The sequence below is a fragment of the Meles meles genome, chromosome 18 (assembly GCF_922984935.1).
Source record: "Meles meles chromosome 18, mMelMel3.1 paternal haplotype, whole genome shotgun sequence".
NCBI lineage: Eukaryota > Metazoa > Chordata > Mammalia > Carnivora > Mustelidae > Meles > Meles meles.
The window spans coordinates 12941351-12962292 of NC_060083.1; the positions used below are offsets into that span (position 1 = coordinate 12941351).

General features: G+C 45.1%; 1 pseudogene; it reads left to right on the forward strand.

The window, feature by feature from the left end:
* Positions 1–301: 301 nt before the first annotated feature.
* The window catches only part of LOC123929992, a 30071-nt pseudogene continuing 9430 nt past the window's right edge, over positions 302–20942 (forward strand).

The window sequence follows — 20942 nt, forward strand, 5'->3', positions numbered from 1 at the left end:
TTGAAACAGATCAGAGTTCCAGTGTGAGGCGAGCACTAAGGCTGGCTGAGTAGGAACAGAAAGAAAAGTAAAGGAGGGAATGAAGCAGCTCTGTACTGTCTTTGGAATCACAATCTTCTTTTATTTCTTTTTTAAGAGAACCCTTGGCGAGTCAAAGGATGCGTTAGAATCAGAACATTTGGAAACAAATGAGCTTTTAAGAGACTTGAGCTCAAAAGGAAAATTTCTTGATTTGGATCAAAGCGGTTCTGAGGAAGCAGAGATTAGTTTCCCTGAAACACAGCCCTCAAGCAAGCTTGGGGAGAAAATCGACCAGATGCCCCAGGATGAACTGGGACGGGAAAGAAGAGAGGTAAAAAGATGATCAGACTTAAGTGAGCGACGAGAGGAAGAATTCCAGTCCATAGAAGAGATCCCCAAGAAATCACTGGTGTCTACCAGCGAGGACATGTTGTTTGAAAGGATGACCGCGCCAACGTGTATCCTTTGGTAAGGGAGTGTAACATGGTTTTTCATGTCCTCTAGTGCTTTAAAAGCATTGTGAAATAAGGGGATTTTATGCATATGGAAGAAAAAAATACCACCAGAAATATCCTTTTGAACTAATAATAGACTTGTATGTTTTGAAGTTCAGTGCTCTGGCGGGACATGGGTCAGAGGAGTGCTGCGTCTGGGCCTGACATCTGGGTCCGACAGGGTTGCTTCCCAGGCAGGAAATTCCGGACGTGCTTTGTCTGTTACCTAGGGTGCCCTTTCTTGTGGGAGACTCAAGGTCAATCTCTCCCTCTCCTCCCCATTCCCCTTCTTTCTCACTTCCTCCTCCGCTCCTCCATGCCTTTCCCCTTTCCCTCCTCTCCTCACCTCTTCTGCCTTAGATGGCTTGATACCTCTTCACAAGTTCCTAAAAGTCTTATGGGCTCCTCAAACTGTGCATTCGGAGATGGACCAGAAAGCAAAAGGTATGAAAAAGGGAAAGGCACTGAGAAAGGCACCAGGGGCTCGACTGGCATCTGCCTTTGCCGCACAAATATTACCATTTACCAAGAGAAGGAAGAGGAGGAGAGTTTTTCCCTTCCTCCTCCACGTGGCACTGAAAATTGCTTCCTAGGATTCACCTCCCTTTTTTCCTGTAGACTCTGCCTTTGGAAGATTTGTAAGTGATCGGATGCACGTAAAGTGTTTAATGTAGTTCCTGACACATAGCGAGCACTGGACGGGTGTTCACATCTAGATGATGACGGTGGTGGTGGCAAGGATGGTAGTGATGAGGAGGATGATGGGAAACTCCTAGTGGGAGATGCAGACAACTGCCAGCCTCGTTTCTGTAAATGGGGTTTACTTTGAGCAGTGGATTTCAAGGTCAAAACTTGGGCTTGCCCAGGATGAAAGATAGAACAAGTTTTAGAGCCTGTGAAGACTTTTGGCTTGTTTAGCCAGTTAGCATGACACCCGGGGATATCGCTAATGAGAGCAAGTGTCCTGCGTGCCAGGGGTTTGGGCCCCTGTTAGCCTTGGGCTCACTGTAGAACTCAACTCTTCTAGATCACCTCCCTCCGCAAATTTGTTTAGCACCTTTACAACACCTCCTTTCTGTTCCTTTCTCTTCCCGTTCCTGTATTGGTTTTCTCTCTCTTTTATTTTTAAAAATTTTATTTATTTGACACAGAGAGAGAGATCACCAGTAAGCAAAGAGGCAGGCAGGGAGAGAGGGGGAAGCAGGCTCCCTGCTGAGTGGAGAGCCCGATGTGGGGCTCAATCCTAGGACCCTGACATCATGACGTGAGTCAAAGGCAGAGGCTTAACCCACTGAGCCACCCAGGCCCCCCCCTTTTTTTCTTCCTGTTAAAAATAATAGGTGCTCTTTAGAACTACAGACCAATATCCTTGATGAACACAGACGCAAAAATTCTCGCCAAAATACTAGCCAATAGGATTCAACAGTACATTAAAAGGATTATTCACCACGATCAAGTGGGATTTATTCCGGGGCTGCAGGGTTGGTTCAACATCCGCAAATCAATCAATGTGGTAGAACACATTAATAAAAGAAAGAACAAGAACCATATGATACTCTCAACAGATGCTGAAAAAGCATTTGACAAAGTACAGCATCCCTTCCTGATCAAAACTCTTCAAAGTGTGGGGATAGAGGGCACATACCTCAATATTATCAAAGCCATCTATGAAAAACCCACCGCAAATATCATTCTCAATGGAGAAAAACTGAAAGCTTTTCCGTTAAGGTCAGGAACACGGCAGGGATGTCCATTATCACCACTGCTATTCAACATAGTACTAGAAGTCCTAGCCTCAGCAATCAGACAACAAAAAGAAATTAAAGGCATCCAAATTGGTAAAGTAGAAGTCAAACTATCACTTGGCATCAGGGAAATACAAATCAAAACCACAATGAGATGGCACCTCACACCAGTCAGAATGGCTAAAATGAACAAGTCAGGAAATGACAGATGCTGGCGAGGATGTGGAGAAAGGGGAACCCTCCTCCACTGTTGGTGGGAATGCAAGCTGGTGCAACCACTCTGGAAAACAGCATGGAGGTTCCTCAAAATGTTGAAAATAGAACTACCCTATGACCCAGCAATTGCACTACTGGGTATTTACCCTAAAGATACAAACATAGTGATCCGAAGGGGCACGTGTACCCGAATGTTTATAGCAGCAATGTCTACAATAGCCAAACTATGTAAAGAACCTAGATGTCCATCAACAGATGAATGGATCAAGAAGATGTGGTATATATACACAATGGAATACTATGCAGCCATCAAAAGAAATGAAATCTTGCCATTTGCGACCACGTGGATGGAACTAGAGCGTATCATGCTTAGTGAAATAAGTCAATCGGAGAAAGACAACTATCATATGATCTCCCTGATATGAGGACATGGAGAAGCAACATGGGGGGGTAGGGGGATAGGAGAAGAATAAATGAAACAAGATGGGATTGGGAGGGAGACAAACCATAAATGACTCTTAATCTCACAAAACAAACTGGGGGTTGCTGGGGGGAGGTGGGATTGGGAGAGGGGGAGGGGGCTATGGACATTGGGGAGGGTATGTGCTATGGTGAGTGCTGTGAAGTGTGTAAACCTGGCGATTCACAGACCTGTACCCCTGGGGATAAAAATACATTATATGTTTATTAAAAAAAAAATTTGGAAGGGTAGGCAAACCATAAGAGACTATGGACTCTGAAAAGCAACCTGAGGGTTTTGAAGGGTCAGGGGTGGGAGGTTGGGGGAACAGGTGGTGGGTAATGGGGAGGGCACGTTTTGCATGGAGCGCTGGGTGTTGTGCAAAAAGAATGAATACTGTTACGCTGAAAAAATAAAATGGAAAAAAAAATAATAGGTGCTCTTTAAAAAAAAAGAAAGCAGGGGCACCTGGGTGGCTCAGTGGGTTAAGTGTCTGAGTCTTGATTTCAGCTGGGGTTGTGATTGTGATCTCAGGGTTGTGAGCTTGAGCCCCTCATGGGGCTCTGCACTGGGCATGAAGCCTGCTTGGGATTCTCTCTGCCTCTCTCCTTTGGGCCCTCCCCCCTCTATAAATAAGTTAAAACAAAAAAAAAAAAAACTTTCAGGCAGATTCCTCTTCTCGCACAGACCATGCCAAATCCATTTCCTGGAAGTGACTACCGTTTCATTTTGGTATAACTGTATATCTTTCCAGACCTTTTCCTGGGCATCTGTGGACACGTCTGTGTGTGTGCACCCACACATCACACATGCTAGGTTTTGTTTTCTTTACCGGTCAGATCTTCTGCATGACCACTTAGTATGTCTCAGAGGGTTTTCTGTATCAGGGCGTGTAGAACCACTTCCTCATTTTAAATTCAACCGGTGCCCTGTTATGGATGGCGCTTTTTGTTACTTCTGATTTGTTCTCACCAAAGGGGCTTCAACAAGTGTGTTCCTGCCTCTCTCTCTGCCTGCAGCCTCCTCCTTTTCCTTTGGGGTCCCAGAGTCCTGGAATAATTCAGAGTGCTCCTGGTAAGTAGGCATAACCCTGGATACCGACTTCCACCAAGAAAACAAGGTGTCATGCATTTATGAGAAGGAATCTTTGATGATTGTCGAACGCAGTGAAATCTGCTTTGGACCATAGCGTTTTGTGTTCGCGTTTGGAAGGTTGCTGTAAGAGCCGGCTAGCTCCATGACCGTTCACCACGAACGGTAACACTAGGGCCCAGCGTCAGCGGATACCGTGTGCTTTCAATGAGTGTGAGCGCTGCTGGAGCAAGGAGGTCCTGTCAATCCTGAGTGAGTCAGTTGCTAAAAGTCTCTGATCACTTAGCCATCACTTTAGATGCTACCACATTCGATTAATTGGCCTCGGTTAATTTTTTTTTAAGATTTTTTTATTTATTTGACAGATAGAGATTACAAGTAGGCAGAGAGGCAGGCAGAGAGAGAGAGAGAGGAGGAAGCAGGTTCTGCACTAAGCAGAGAGCCTGATGCGGGGCTCGATCCCAGGACCCTGGGATCATGACCTGAGCTGAAGGCAGAGGCTTTAACCCGCTGAGCCACCCAGGCGCCCCCTCGGTTAATTTTTTAAATGGAATGTTTTTATTTTAAGTAATCTCTACACCCAACATGGGGCTGGAACACTCCCAGATCAAGAGGCATAGGCTTTACTGACTGAGCCAGCCACACGCCCCTAAGGACGATTTATTGGAGCAGTTTAGATTGATAGCAAACGAAATGAAAAGTACAGAGTTCTTGTGCGCCCCACCAGGTTCCCCTTTTGTTAACATCTTCATTAGTGGGGGACATTTGTTAGAGGTGATGAGCCCATGTTGACTGTTATTAACTAACATCCATATTTTACTTGAGGGTTCACGCCTGGTGGTGTGACATTCTCTGGGCTTTGACTAAGGTATGATGAGGTATATCCACCATTGCAGTGTCCTACAGACTTGTGTCACTGCCTTCAAATCCCTCGTGCCCCACTCTCCATCCCTGCCTTCACCCCCTCGCTCCCCGGCCACCACTTTTCCCCCCTGTCTTCATAGTTTTGCTTTTCCAGAATATCATGTAGTTGGAATCATACAATGTGAAGTCCTTTTTTTTTTTTAAGATTTATTTATTTATTTGTCAGAGAGAGAGAGAGAAAAAAAAAAAAACAACACCTGTTGGGGGAGGGGTAGAGAGAGAGAGGGAAAGAGAAGCAGACTCCTGGCTGAGCAGGGGGCCCAATGCAAGGCTCAATCCTAGGACTCTGGGATCATGACCTGAGCCAAAGGGAGACACTTAACCAACTGAGCCACACAGGTGTCCCCACTGTGAAGTCTCCTTAGGTTGGCTCCTTTCACTTAGCAAAATGCATTTAAGATTTCTCCATGTCTCTTCCTGGCTTGCTAGTTCATTACTTTCTATTTCTGAGTAGCACTCTTTTTGTATGTATCCACAGTTTTTATAAAGTGTTTTCATCACATCCATGATTTTTTATAAAAGACTTTGCACACAAAAAATATGCAGAAGTAAGCTACTATTGAATTAAAAGTAATAGATTTATAATACCTCTAATTTTTCATTTCAGAAAATTTTTATCTTGGATTTATTCCTGGGAATATGGATTTTTAAAAAGATTTTATTTATTTATTTGACAGATGGAGATCACCAATAGGCAGAGAGGCAGGCAGAGAGGAAGGGAAGCAGGCTGAGCAGAGATCCCGATGTGGGGCTTGATCCCAGGACCCTGAGATCATGACTTGAACCAAGGCAGAGGCTTTAACCCACTGAGCACCCATGCACCCTGAATATGGAATTTTTTTTTCAAAATTTTATTTATTTATTTGACAGATAGAGATCTCAAGTAGGGAGAGAGGCAGGCAGAGAGAGAGAGAGGAGGAAGCAGGCTCCCTGCCAAGCAGAGAGCCCGATGCGGGGCTCGATCCCAGAATCCTGGCATCATGACCCGAGCGAAAGGCAGAGGCTTTAACCCACTGAGCCACCCAGGCGCCCCTGAATATGGAATTTTTAATCATGCTTAGGTAATTTTGTCCCTTTGTGCTTCATTCTTCCAGAGGAATTGGTATATGAAGAACAGATACAAATATTCCCAGCTGAATAATTATCTTTCTTATGAAGTTCCTTAGTAACTATACTGTAACTTCCCCCTTCCATATATTTTCATAAAGTAAATTGAATTTCACAATATTAAGTGCTCACTGTGTGTCAGGTACTGAGCAGTCTAGGTTCTGGGGATTAGGAGGATAGGACGTTCTTTCTGTTTACTGTTGACTTTCTTTTCTTTTTTAAGCAAGGTATAATTCACATACCATTAAATTTACCTTCTTAAAATTTAAAATTGTGGTAAAATACACATAAAGTAAAATTTACCATCTTTAAAAAAAAAAGACTTTATTTATTTATTTGACAGAGAAAGACTCAGCGAGAGAAGGAACACAAGCAAGGGGAGTAGGAGAGGGAGAAGCAGGCTTCCTGAGGAGCAGGGAGCCTGGCAGGGGCTCGATCCCAGGATCCTGGGATCATGACCTGAGCTGAAGGCAGACACTCAATGACTGAGCCACCCAGGTGCCCCTCATATTTCTTTTAAATCTTTATTTATTTATTTGAAAGGGAGGGTAGGGAAGGGCAGAGGAGAGTCTTAAGCAGACTATTCCTGGAGGCCAATGTCAGGCTGGATGCCACAACCCTGAGATCACGACCTGAGCCAAAGCCAAGAGTCAGTTGCTGATCCAACTGTGCCACCAGGCATCCCTAAAATTTACCATCTTCACCATTTTGAAGTGTACAGCGTCGTAGTAGGTACAGTCACACTGTGGTGCAACCAACACCTGGAACTCATCTCGTGAGATGGAAACTCCCTTCCCATTGAACAACTCCCCGTTCCCCAGCCCTGCCCCTGGCAACCACCATTCCACTTTCTGTCTCTATGGATCTGACTCCTCTTGGGACCATGTCCGTGGAATCCTACCGTATTTGTCATTTTGTGACTGGTGGATTTCGCTTACATGATGTCCCCAAGGTCCATCCACGTTGTAGAGCGTTGGTTGCCTTCCTGTGGAAGCCTGAACAGCACTCACATGTTGTTCATCCCTTCATCCGTCATGGGACACTTGGCGTCCTTTTACCTTCTGGTTTCTGTGAAGTATGCTGCTCTAAACATGGGCGTGTGACTGTCTCTTTGAGACCCTGCTTCCAGTTCTTTGAGCTAGGTACCCAGAAGTGTCATTGCTGCATGATACGCTAATTCTGCTTTCAGTGTTTGGAGAGCTCTCCCTGGGGTTTTCCACAGCAGCTGCACGATTTCACATTCCCACCAAGAGTGCCAGTGGTTCCAATTTCTCCACATCCTCATAAAAGTGACCCCTTTAAAGCGCACCATCCATTGCTTTTTAGCATGTTCACAAGGTTGTGCGGCTGTCACCACTGTCTGATTCCAGAACATTTTCATCCCCCACAGAAGAAATCCATATCCTCTCGCCGTCACTCCCCGACCACCTTCCCCAGACCCCCAGCAGCCACCGGGCTCCTTTCCATCTCTATGGATTGGACTGACCCTGCACTGTGTGTGGCCCCTTTCACTCAGCATCATGGATTCGAGAGCCCTCCAGGCCCTAGCATGTGCTTGAGGATGTTCTTGAAGTGATTTCCCTCACTTTGGACTGATGATGTGAAATCCTTCCCCTCCAGAGACTGCACCAGGGGTGCCTGGCTTCACAGTTCTGGGTTCGGCACACTCAGTGTCTTGGTGGTCTTGCCTTTGTCTTCCAGACCATGACTTGGTCTTTCAGATGGACCAGTTCTCTTACTGTTTACTACATTCGAGGTGAACACTAGCGAGTCCTTCTGTACGTCTGTGCTCACACTGTGGTCATCGACGATGTCTTCAAGAATACTCAGCAGCACCTTCAGGTATGCAAGTTCTCGTTGTTGCTTTTTAAGATTTTATTTATTTATTTATTTGGAGAGAGCAAGCGAGAGAGAGCAGTAGGGAGAAGCAGACTCCCCTGCTCAGCGGGGAGCCTGACGTGGGTCTGGATCCCAGGACCCTGAGATCAAAGCCTTAGCTGAAGGCCGACGCTTAACCGACTGAGCTGCCCAATATATGGGCATTTATTTGGGCATTTGACATATATTTTAATAAGGACCCTCCTTAAGTCAATGCGTAGGTCAAAAACATCACAGAGGGTTTCCCAAAAGCCTAGTCATATACAGGGATCCATGCCACGTAGGTGCAGAATTTGCTCTCTAGATGTCCAGAAACACACACAGGCCCAGCAAGCAGCCCTTCTTGGAGCTTAGTTGAATGTGCAGCACTGAGCACAGTGCTGATGGGAGGGAGAGGGGGTAGTTTGTATCTGCAGAGTGAGGAAGGAGCAGCAGGCAGACAGGCTGAGAAATAAGGACCATGCCAGGCAGCTGTCCAGCCTCCTGCAGAGTCAGGTGGCTGGGAGTGGCTTTGACGATCCATCCATCCACCCATTCGTTCCTCCATTCATTTATTCCATAGGTATTTACCAGAAACTCTTTGTTTCAGATTCTGGGCATGTAGTCATGAACAAAACAGATCTAGCTCCCCCCCCGCCCCCCATGGAGCTTATAGTCTCATAAATACACAATTATGAATTACAACAAGCACTCCAAAGGAAATGTGGGCTGCTGCAGGAGAGAGATCAGGAGTGAGAGATGGCCCTTCAGTGGGTTGCGCTGGCAAACATGCCCTTTGTGCCGAGATCTGACTCACTGAGGAGGATGAACCAGGGGCAGTTTGGGGAGAAGCAGTCCAGACCCAGGGAGCTCCAGGTTTGCAGGCCTGCCCATGGGGCCGAGAAAGAAGGCTGGTATGACTGACATGGAGTGAGCAAGGGGAGAGGAAGGAGGGAAGAAATGAACTATTTCCTGGCAGGGAGCACTAGCATCTTATTTGTTTCCAGAAGGTTCCTGAGTTACTGAGAAAGGATTGTGGGGGGATGGGAATGAAAGCAGGGAGACCAGCGAAGAGGCTTTTGCTCCAGATCTGCTCAGTGGCCTGAGTGGACACTGTTTAAGGGAGATGAGGCCAGCAGGGCTTCAAGGGGGCTGGAGGTGGGGCAGAACCCCAACATTTATTCCCCACCTGGGTTCAGAGTTGGGCACATGCCTACATCTGTAGGGAGCACTGTCCTTGTGGGGAGTGTGGCTTACACTTTAGGGGTTTGAGGGAGAGAAAATCAGAAAACCACTGGCTATGAAGAAATGCCAGGGGAAGGCCATCGGAGTGGAACTTTCAGCCCGATGAACCTGGAAGAGGAGCTTAGTTTTCTCTGTGGGGCTCCAGCCTCTCTGGCCATCCTGAATCTTTCAGAGCACTTTCTCTGCATTTCTGCAGGGCCACACTAACGCGATCTCCTGCCTCTGCATCAGTGAAGACAGGCGGTGGATTGCCGCGGCCGACAAAGAGCCCTAGTGCCTGATAATCATATGGGACTCCTTCAAGGGTAGCCGTGGCGCAAGCTCCCTTTTCCCTACTCAGTGTAGCATATCCACAACAAATGAGAAATACCGGTCTGGGCATGCAGAAGCCAGCGGTGGGATGCCGGGAGAGGGTGAAGCGGTCTGGGGAGGCTGGTCGTCCTGTTGCCTTGAGGCCCGGTCGAGTGATATTACCTTCGTGAATTTCCCCATTTACAATTCTTGGCTCTTCAGGCTGAGAAACTTGGTTTGGCGATGTCCCAGAGTAGATGAGGGAGGTTAACACTAACGCAGCTTGGAGGCCCAAGGAAGTGAAGTGATTTTCCCCATCTACAAAAAAAGAGGCTGATCATACCCACTGTTTTAGTTTCCTTGGGCCGCTCTAAGAAATTACCATATGCTGGGGCGCCTGAGTGACTGAGCAGGTTCAGCCTCTGCCTTCAGCTCAGGTCATGACCTCAGAGTCTTGGGATCCAGCTTAGGTGGGAGGGCGCTCGTTTTCCTGAGAGCTGGGGTATTGTCCTAGGCATCTTTTTTTTTTTTTTTCCTGTCCTTCGTGCCTGACACGGAATCAGCGCTCAATAGTGGGTGACAGTCGACTTCATGAAGAGAATGAACAGCATGCTTGCATAATGCTGAGTTAGTTCTATTATTTATTAAAATGAGATAAAATTCACATAAGGTAAAATTTGCCACTGTGAAGCCTGCGAGTCAGTGGCATTGAGTGTGTTTACAATGCTGTGCCATCGCGGCTTGATTCTAGTTCCAACTGCTGTTTTAAAGTCATCTCTCTGCCCAACGTGGGGCTGGAACCTATAAACCCGAGGTCAGGAGTCACATGGTCCACCAGCTGAGCCTGCTGGATGCCCCTAGTTCCAAAACCCCAAAAGAAAACCCCAAAGCCATCAGTCATCCCTACCATTCCCTCTGACACCACTGACATGCCGGTCCGTCCCTGTGGATTTTCTAATTCTGGACGCTTCATAGCAATGAGCTCGAACAACGTGTGGTCTTTGTGTCAGGCTTCTCTACTTCACGTGATGTATGAGGGTCCACCCCTGATACAGCAGGGGTCCGTGCTTCCTTCCTCTGTATGGCTGCATTGCAGTCTGTTGTATGGATGGAGCACATTTGTTTCCTCCATAGCTTTTGAAACGAGTCCCTCCGGGGAGCAAGGCAGACCTCAAATCGGGATCCCTGGTCCTGTTTTGCAGCATTCCTGTGCACACAATATTTGACAGCTGCCCAGAAGGCAACGGCATCGGGGCCACAGCCATCACCCGGGATTCCAAATATCTGGCAACCATCTCCGATGCTGAAATCCAGGTATGGGGCACGTGGAGGCGGCCTCAGTGGGCTGGCTCGGCTTGGGCCACGTGGTGATGTGATGCTCTCAGGGAAGGACCGGACCCCATGGCCCCCCGTTGAGGGTTCTCTTCCTGAGGTATAGCTCTCGGTGCCATGTTCCCGAGCCACAGTTACATGGCTACCACGAGAGGTGTCGGGTTTGTCAACAGCCTTCAGGAACCTTCTCATTCTCCTCCATCTGCTGTCACTCGCAGGAAGTTTGCATCTGGAGGTGGACCTCAGCCGTGGAAACCCCAGCATGTACCCTCGACCTCCTCAAAGAGTATGGTGTTCAGGTGAGCTCAGTTTGAGTGTGTAAAGCTATGTCTACAGTCACACCGAGTCCAGGTCCAAACCTACTTTCGGTTTTACTGGCGTTCAGTTATGGTACACTAGTGCTTGTAAAAAAACACTGCCGTGTCCTTGATCTCACTTTAATCTTCCTGATAGTGAGTAGTATTGTTCTGAGCATGTATTATGTGCCAGGTTCTGCTAAGTTTGTTACAGCAAGTATCTCCCGCAGTCCATGCAAACGTGCTGGGAAGGAGTTCTTTAGAAATACAATGGACTGCTACTGTTAAGTACTAGATAATTTGTCTGAAGTCACGGGCCAGCGGCCTTTCCTGTTCTAGACATGCTCTTAACTGCTCCTGAGACTCAGAAATTATTAGTCTCAGTTTGCTTGAAGCGACGTGTCAAGGGCACCCACCAAGTCTACTCTTCCATTCTGTGTCGTCGTACTCATCCTTGCACCCTTCGCTCACCACACGGCTGCTCGGTCCCTAAGATGCACCAGACACTGTGCAAAGTGCTCACCTGGATGCAGGATCCAGAACCCAGTCAGAGGGCCCAGGTGACTGGGCTCAGCCGGGCACATGTCACGCTGCAGCTTCATGTCCGTGTCTCTCCTTCTGGCCCCCACCGTCCCTCTAGGTCTCCACAAAAAATTTCCTCACAGCTTTTATAAGCTGAGCTGATACGGTAGCCACCAGCCATAGCGAGTTTTTCTGTTGCTGCCAGAAACCGCTCTGGGACATTTTAGAGCTTGCATTGAATCTGGGGATTGCTTTGGGCAGTTGTCCTCTTAACAATCCATGAGCACAGCGGCGCCTGTGTGGCTCAGTGGGTTAAAGCCTCTGAGCTTCTGCTCAGGTCATGATCCCGGGGTCCTGGGATCGAGCTCTGCATCGGGCTCTCTGCTCAGTGGGGAGCCTGCTTCCCCCCCTCTTTCTGCCTGCCTCTCTGCCTACTTGTGATCTCTGTCAAATAAATAAAGAAAATCTTTAAAACAAACAAACAAAAAGCAAAACAATCCACGGGCACAGGCTGTCTTTCCATTCTCTTACATCTTCTTGAGTTTCCTTCAGCAGTGTCCTTTGCAGCAAACAAACCCTCCACCGAAGGTTTATTCCTAGGTCTTTTTATACTATCATAAGTGGATTGGTGTTCTTCATCCCCTTCGTGGGTTTTCATTGCTAGTCTTTAGAAACACAACTGCTATTTGTAGGATTGTGTGTCACGAAACTTTGCTGAATGCATGTGGCTGCTTGGATTTAAGTCGATTAGAGTGAGATGCAACTACAGATTCAGGTGTCTCTGTGGGGTAAGCTACTGCCTTTGACTCAGGTCATGATGACAGGGTCCTGGGATCTGGCCCCACATCGGGCTCTCTGCTCAGCGGGGAGCCTGCTTCCCCGCTCTCTCTGCCTGCCTCTCTGCCTACTATGTGATCTCTGTCAATTAAATAAAATCTTTAAAACAAAACAGACAAACAAAACTGCAGATTCATTTCCTTGGGGTCACCACATTTCAAGTACTCCCCAGCCACCTGTGGCCAGTAGCTGCCATGTTTGACAACAGATGAGCCAATGTCTCGGTCACAGAGGAATGTGCTGTGGGCAGCGCTGCAAGGCCCCAAGTCTGGAAGCATTCTTCCTGCTCTGCATTCCTGCTGCCCAGCTGGACCGAACCCTTCAATCTGGGCTTGAGTCACAAAGGGTGAGTGAGCTCTCAGCACAGCCCAGCTTTCTAGGAGGCTGGCTGTTTCATTTCTAGAGCGAACGGTCTCACACCTTCTCTTCTTCATCTCTCCCAGCCCTTCCTCTTCCTCTAGGCTGATGACCTCTCTCATTTTGCATTGAGAGAATGGGGGCCATCGGATACAAACCCCGGCCTGTTCTCACTCCCAGCCTACAACCTGCTTCATCCTCACCACCGTCTCCTGCCCTTCTGCGTGTAAGAGCAGCCACTGCCTGAGATGCCACTCCTCTCGGGCGCTCGAGGCCGTCTCCTGCAGCAATCCGCACCCCCTCTGCTGGGTGATTATACCCCGAGCAGACACACATGCGTTCCTTTCCCCCGTCTCTGGGACACCACTGATGATGCGTCTCCTTCCGACTCTGGCCCTCTGCGCCTCTTCACAGTTACATGTCTCTGAGGTGCTGTCTGTGCCTGCTTTCTGACTTCATCATATCTCATTTACTCTTTTGTGCACAAAATATTTGATCTCTTTATATTTTCATTGCTAAAGGAGGCATACATCCAAAATGTGTACATTTTAAGGCATGAAACAAAAGGTACAGGTGTGTTTACTGCCTGATCAAGAAAGAACACCACCCAAACCCTAGAAATCCCTTTGACCTCCTTCCACAATCCCATCTCCAAGTTAACTAGGGTTAACTAGTTAACTAGTGTCCCCGATTTTGTGTTACACATTCCCATGCCTTCCTGTATACTTTTGTCTAGCAAGTATCTCTTGGTACTTTCCTTTTTTTTTTTTTGTTTTTTTTCTGAGCGAGAGAGAGAGAGAGAGAGAGAGAGAGAATGTGAGCTGGGAGGGGCAGACATAGAGGGAGAGGGAGAGACTCTCAAGCAGACTCCATGCTTAGTGCAGAGCCTGATGTGGAGCTTGAACTCAGGATTCTGAGCTTCTGACCTGAGTCAAAATCAAGAGTCGGATGCTTGACCAACTGAGACCCCCGGGTCCCCTCCCCACCACCACATTTTTTTAAATTCCCATGCTGGAACTCAGGACCCTGAGATCAGGAGCTGTGGGCTCTACTGGCTGAGCCAGCTGGTGCCCCTCCCCCAGTACTATCCTATTTTGTTTTACCTGGGTTTTTTTGGTGCATATGGGGAATCATAATTGCTTCATTTTGTCTGCCTTGTTTCTGAGATTCATTCATTTTGATTACTGAGTTATAATTCACTATTTTCACGCCTATCTAGTCTCTTCTTGTCTTGAGTATAATGTAGCTCATTTATCTATCCTACTGATGATGAACATTTGGTTCTTCTGATCTGTCTTCCACCTACCCACAGCTCTACCAAATCTATGCTTATCACAGTCACTGGCATTTCCAAGTGAAGCGAGCACTATTACATCGGCATGAGCACCATTCCCAGTGGGTGCTGAAGACACCTTCCCTGGGCTCATAGCCTTCCCTGGGCTCCTCTGTGGGCTTGTCCCCTTTCACTGCACACCTTCTAAATGCTGGCCGTCCTCAGGGTTGAGTTGTGGGAGCTCCTCTTAGGGCGACACCTTCTTCCTGGGTGTCCTCATCCATTCCCATGACTTTTAAGTCCTGTGCACTCCCAAGATGCACCCAAAATCCTTCCTCCCCTCTCCATTTCCACTGCCACCACAGCTCCCTGCATGACTACAACATCCTTCAGGCTGAGCTGTGTTCATTCTTGTCCCAGTCCTTCCCGCCTTCCTGCAGCAGCCAGAGTGATAGTTCTTAAGTGAGCCGGACAGATCATAACACTCTCTTACTTAAAGTCTTTGAGTGGCTTCCCTTTGTGATGGGGATAACCCTAAGCTTCCCCTTCACCCATCTCCCAGCATCTACCCTCCTGTTTATTAATGTCTGTTCCTTTGTATGCCCTGGAATTTTACAGAAATGGACTCTTTTTGTGGAGTGCGCTGACTTCTTTTATTCAATTTAATTTTTTTATTTGATTTAAATTTTGAGATTCATCTATGTATGCAAAAATGGTTTATTCCTCTTTATTCCTCTCTATGTGTCCTTTAAAATGTGAATGCTGAGTAGTCATCGAATGGATATGTCACAGTTTGCTGATTCACCTGTTAAAAGACATCTGCCCCGTTTCCTGTTTGTGGCTGTTGAAAACAAAGGTGCATGAACTTTCATGTACAAGTCTTTGTAGGATATATGCTTTCGTTTTTCTTGGTAATTATCTTTGTTTCTGAAGGCTATTTGCCCTAACTATAGGACTGTAGGGGGGTAGTTATTTCCATACTTTGAGGATATTATTGTCTTCAGACTTAACACCATTTCCCTTGAGAAGTCAACTATCAATCTTATTTTTCCCTCTTCTGAAAGTTACGTATGTCTTTCCCCTCCTGCCCCATTCTGGCTGCTTTTAAGGTTTTCTGGTAATTGTTAGCAGTTTTTAAGGATGTGTCTGTATGCATATGGATATGTTGTTGATTTTTTAAAAAATCCAAAACTGGTGCCTGGCTGGCTCAGTCAGTGGAGTATGTGACTCTTGATCTAGGCTTGTGAGTTCGAGCCCCATGTTGGACAAAGAGATTACTCCCGAAAAAAGGATAAATAAATAAAAAATAAAATCTAAAAAACAAAAATAAAAAAAACATATCTTCTGGAGTTCTTTGAAATTGCAACATCATATCTTTCTTCAGTTTTGCAAAATTCTCTGCCACTACTTCTTTTAAAATCACTTTTACCACCTTTTTTTCTTTCCTCTCCTTTTGGTACTCCAATTATACAGACATTAGACCCGTCCTGTACTATATGTGTCTTATTGTCTATATTGTCTGTTGTTTTGTGTCTTTGTCCTTCAGTCTGGACATTTTCTCCTATAATTTATCTTCCCATTGTACTGACTGATTATTTCTTTGGCTATATTTTATTTTCTGTTTAATCCTCTTTTGAAGTTTTTTAAATCAGTTTTTTTTTTTTTCAGATCTAGATTTTCTGTTTGATTCTTTTTAAAAATAGAGTTACTGTGGAGATTGCCCATGTGGCCCTCTACTCTCTGGCACCTCGTGACCACAGTTCTTGTCAAGTCTGCGTGTGTCGATGTTATGCCTGCATCTCCTGGGGTCCTTGCTGATGATTGCTTCCCTCTTGGTTGTCAGTCGTTTGGAAATGTCTCCTTCTTATGCCTGGTTGTGTTTCATCGGGTGCCCAGTGTCATGCTTTAAGAAGTTTAGGAATAATTTGAGTCTCAGGATGATACCTTCCTCCAAGGAAAACTCATTTTTGCTTCTTGCTGGCATCTGGCAGAGTTAACGAGATTAACTGATTAATCGCATCACAAATCACAGTGATTTGTCGCTGATTTCCAGCCTTTGTGAGGACTTGTCCATGCATTTGCTTCCAACAGTTCTGCCCACCCCTTCCCCCCACCACCCCATCCCCTACCCCTGCTGAGGCCGTTGAGTTGTCCTGAAATTACTTCTCAAACATTGGCACTGGTCCTTCACTTTCCTGGAGCAGGCAAGGAGTAGGTGATGGTGTGGAGGTGGCAGGAAGGGAACTTAAGTCATGTTTCTAGAAGCTGTCTCCCAGGGCTGCCCCTTCACCTCAGGCCACAGCCACCCCCTCCCACACACATACCCCCACAGGACACGTGCCTCAGTCTCCCCAGGGAGCTCCATGGTGGTGTGGCTGTTGTTCAGCTTCTGCACTTTGTGGTTTCCTCACTTGCGTAGTTACCACAGGGTTGATTTATGGGAGGGGAACCAGGCAGTCCAGGCTATTCACCGTGTTGGCAGGAATCAGAAACTCTTTCCAGTATCTGGCATTCACTCCAAGTTACCTTTTGGCCTTGTCAAATATAGATATGTGTATGCAGCAGTTTTTGTCCAAAAGGACACAGGGTAAAGGTTATTAGTGAATATTGTGCTACTTTTGCTTGTTCCAATTTACAGATGATGAATTATAAGAAATAAGACTAAAAATGGGGACACATTTGAGACCATTAATTTTAACACTCAGGGTTTCAATTCTATTCCTATTGCTTACAAAATGCTGTTGTCTTTTCTGTTTTTTATTCCTACTCAGCTATTTAATATAATATAAATATTATTTATTTTTAATGCTTAGCTTAGCCAGGGAGAAACAGAAAATTTGTCATAATGTAATATATTTCCATACTTTATATATCAGAACTATCTTACTTTTAATCCAGAAATATTTTGATTTGTCTTAAATGTAGGGACAAGTAGATGTTCATTCCCCGAGTAGAGATGTTTTGGTAATGTAACAGTACAGTATCTACTTAGGAAGCAATAAATATGTATTAAAATATTTCAATTTAATTATAGCATTTACTTTAATCTCATTGGAAACTAGTGTATTAAATCAGAGGCAGAAATTTAAATTTCATTTAATTTTTTTAAAGTAACGAGGCAAATATTTATTTGAATGTATTTAACATGTTTAAAAAATACAGGGTTTTTTAAGACCTTGGTTTTTACCCCCTTTTAGAAAGGACATAGAAAAGAGATCAGCATGTATGTGCTGACACAGGGCAGAATTGTGAGATTAAAAAAACATCAAACTTAAACATAAAATTACCACATGCCTCAGCAATTCCTAAATCCAAAAGAATTTAAAAATTTAAAACAGGCATTCAGACAAACACAGACATACAAACGTTTGTAGCAGCAGAATGATCGTCAGTAACCAAAGGTAGAAGCAAACCACATGTCCCTCAGCTACTAAATGCAGAAACAAAATGTGGCCCATCGTGCAATGGACTATGATTCGGCCATACAGAGGAACGAGGCACTGATGCCCACTGCGACATGGATGAACCTCGTACAAATCATGGTAAAGGAAAGAAGCCGTACACAACAAACCATGTGCTGTATGAGTCCATCGATGTGAAATGTCTGGAAGAGGAGAACCCATTGAGACAAAGTACAGAATGGTGGTTGCTGGGCCTGGGGAAGGGCATGTATGATAACTTAATGGAGGGGGTCTTCCTTCTGGGGTGATGAAAATGTCCTGAACTAGACAGAGGGGATGGTGCCCAGCATTGTTAGTGCACTAAGTGTCCCCGAATTGTACACTTTAAAATGACTAATGGTTGGAATGCCTGGCTGGCTCAGTCAGTGGAGCACGTGGCTCTTGATCTTGGAGTTGTTTGGGGTAGAGATTGCTTCAAAATAAAATCGCTATTTATTTATTTATTTATTTATTTGACATAGATCACAAGTAATCACAAGAGGCAGAGGGAGAAGCAGGCTCCTTGCTGAGCACGGAGCCCGATGTGGGGCTCGAACCCAGGACACTGGGATCAATACCTGAGCCAAAGGCAGAGGCTTAACCCACTGAGCTTCCCAGGTACCTCTCAAAATGAAATCATTATCATTAATTGAATTTAAATTTTAAAAATATTTAAGCATAAAATCTTTAAAAAATAATAAAATGATTAATGGTTAATTTTATGGTAGGTGAACCTTACCTCAATTGAAAATGGAAATTTTCAATGCAAAACAAAACCCAAGATTCAATCACCAATTTTCAGTGCTAGTTGTTACTTCTGGTACATGTTGTAGCTTTAATGCCTTAGAAATGTAGCATTCAGATTTTCATTTACTATCATTTAAACTCACAATCATTTGTGGCATTTTTTTTTTTACACATTTGCTTTTCTTTCAGAATGCTTTCAGATGTTCCTTGAGGCAGGTTCTCTTATCTGAGGAGGTTGCAAAGCTCTGCCCCTGTTTAGATGCATTCCTTTTGATTTTGTGGTTATAGTAGTTCTTTCTTTTAGAAACCAGGTCTTTTTGTAGTGGTGATTATTTTTTCTGTACCCCTCAGTATGAAGAGGGAGGTATACTTGCTCACAGTGCCCCACGTTGAACAGAAAAAGTGAGTATGCTTCCTGCATTTTTATATGCCAGATGCTGTGGAGAGTAAATATGTGTAAGCTTAGTCACTTCGGGCTACTCTTTGTTTGTCTTGATAGTACACCATGGTCAAATCATTGGACATTTTTACTTGGGTCCTTTACTATATTGAATTGTCAATACAGTAATGGAACCATTGTTCAAAATAAAATATTATGGAAGAGAAATTTGACTACCCTGAGAAAATACCCCCCCAAAAGTGATGGCTTTACTAATATGTGTGTGCATACGACAAGGAGTGAAAAGTTATTTCGGAGTGATATAATAAAGAGTTGAACATGAGTGGCTCATTTTTAGGCTAGCCGGTTTTCAGAATAATAAAACATGATCTTAGATATTGAGATGTTTCAGAGCCAGTACAAAGGTGGTGCGTCAGGTGTTGGAGGAAACAGGTTATCTTTCCTGCCTGCTCACCTGGAGCCATTGTCGCATCTGAGGTGGACCTCGGGGCTCGTCTCCTGCCACAATTTCTGCATTTGACACCCATGTAATCTGCCCTCAGTGAGCACCTTATGGTGTTTCTTCTGCTTCCTTTCTTCACTCTTGGTAGGATTTATAGAAATTTATTTTTAAGAGGACATGCAAAAAAAAAAATTGAGATGGATGAATACAAAGATGATTCTGTCCAAACCTCTTTTTCATAAATCAAAGTTATCAAACAATAAAGTCAATTCTCATTATGTGTGGCAGTTAAGTTGCACAAAATCTCTGCAGACCTCAGCGAGTACAAAATCATTGCTCCTAGGAGAAGTACAGGATTACGTTCCTGCCAGCCTTGGGTCATAAGTTTCCCCAACAGATAGATACATAACCTTGTCTTCTGTGTGTTTTCTTTTGAAGACATCGCATTTAATACATAATGTTGATGCATCAGCGCTGCCTCACAGCCAGCAGCTCTGAAACACGTGCCTGAATGACATTTATCTAACTCAGGTATATTCTCTGGAAGGTACATCACTAGACTGCCTTTCAGTACCGTGTTTGCATTAGCTTAAATACTGCCCTCACCAACAAAAGCACCTCAAAAACGTGACCCACGTGGCACTAAGCAGACCCTGGAAAGACACTTGTTTACAGTTTGAAAGCTGGAATAAGAAGGCAGAGCATGTCCTCACTGGACTCAGCTAGGAATGTGTGCACAGGGAGAATCAGATTTTTGCCACTCCGTATTTGCACATGTCTGCAGACCATCATGAAAAGGCCACAAGGGTTGATGTTGGGGTTATAAATTGTAGCAAGTAGGTGAGTTTGCAAATACACAACCCACAAGCCATGACAATGTCTTGTATGGAAGTAGAGCAGCTCTTGGGGAGAACTTGATGCCCTCCTTTGACCAGTTATTGTTTTTCTGACCCTCCTGTGCTCAGGGCAGAAGAGGCGAGCCTAGGGTCTTCTTTGTGTCTTTAGAGAAGGGGGCAGCAAACTTGCTGTATCACGTGACAAATGAAGGCATTTCTTTGTTTGATTCATTCGCTGTACATTCATCGTGGGGCTCCACTCACCACTCTGGGTTCTTTCTACAATTCGTCTCCAAGACACTGCCTAAGAAAGATGGCTCTCGGGCGCCTGGGTGGCTCAGTGGGTTAAGCCGCTGCCTTCAGCTCAGGTCATGATCTTGGGGTCCTGGAATTGAGTCCCGCATCAGGCTCTCTGCTCAGCAGGGAGCCTGCTTCCCTCTCTCTCTCTCTCTCTGGCTGCCTCTCTATCTACTTGTGGATCTCTCTCTGTCAAATAAATAAATAAAAAAAAATCTTTAAAAATACAAAAAAGAAAAAAAAAAAGATGGCTCTCGTGCTTTTTTTTATGTAGCACAGATTTCATGAGGTGTCAGGGGCATGTCTGTGTATAGTACTTAATTTCTTCTGATGGGAAAATAGTTTATGGGAAAAGTTTATAGTTATAAGACTGGGATAATTATTTTGTGATATCTTACAACTGGAGCATGCTTTTGCACAAGACAGACATTAGTTTCTTTTATCAATCTATGAAACCTCGGTAAGAGAAGTTGAATAGGTATAAACAAGTGGTTAAACACTTTTTCATTTGCTTAAAGCAAACAGTTTCATGAACCCCGTACACAGTCCTTCACTTGCTCCTAGCAAACCTTCAGAGGTTCAGAACAGCCTGCACTATGGCAATTCACGGGGACGAGATTTCTTAGTGATTGGTTTTTTGATTTTGTCTTTTTTCCTACTGTAAATCAATGTAATATTATAAAATATGCCATACTGACAAATGCTTGTTTT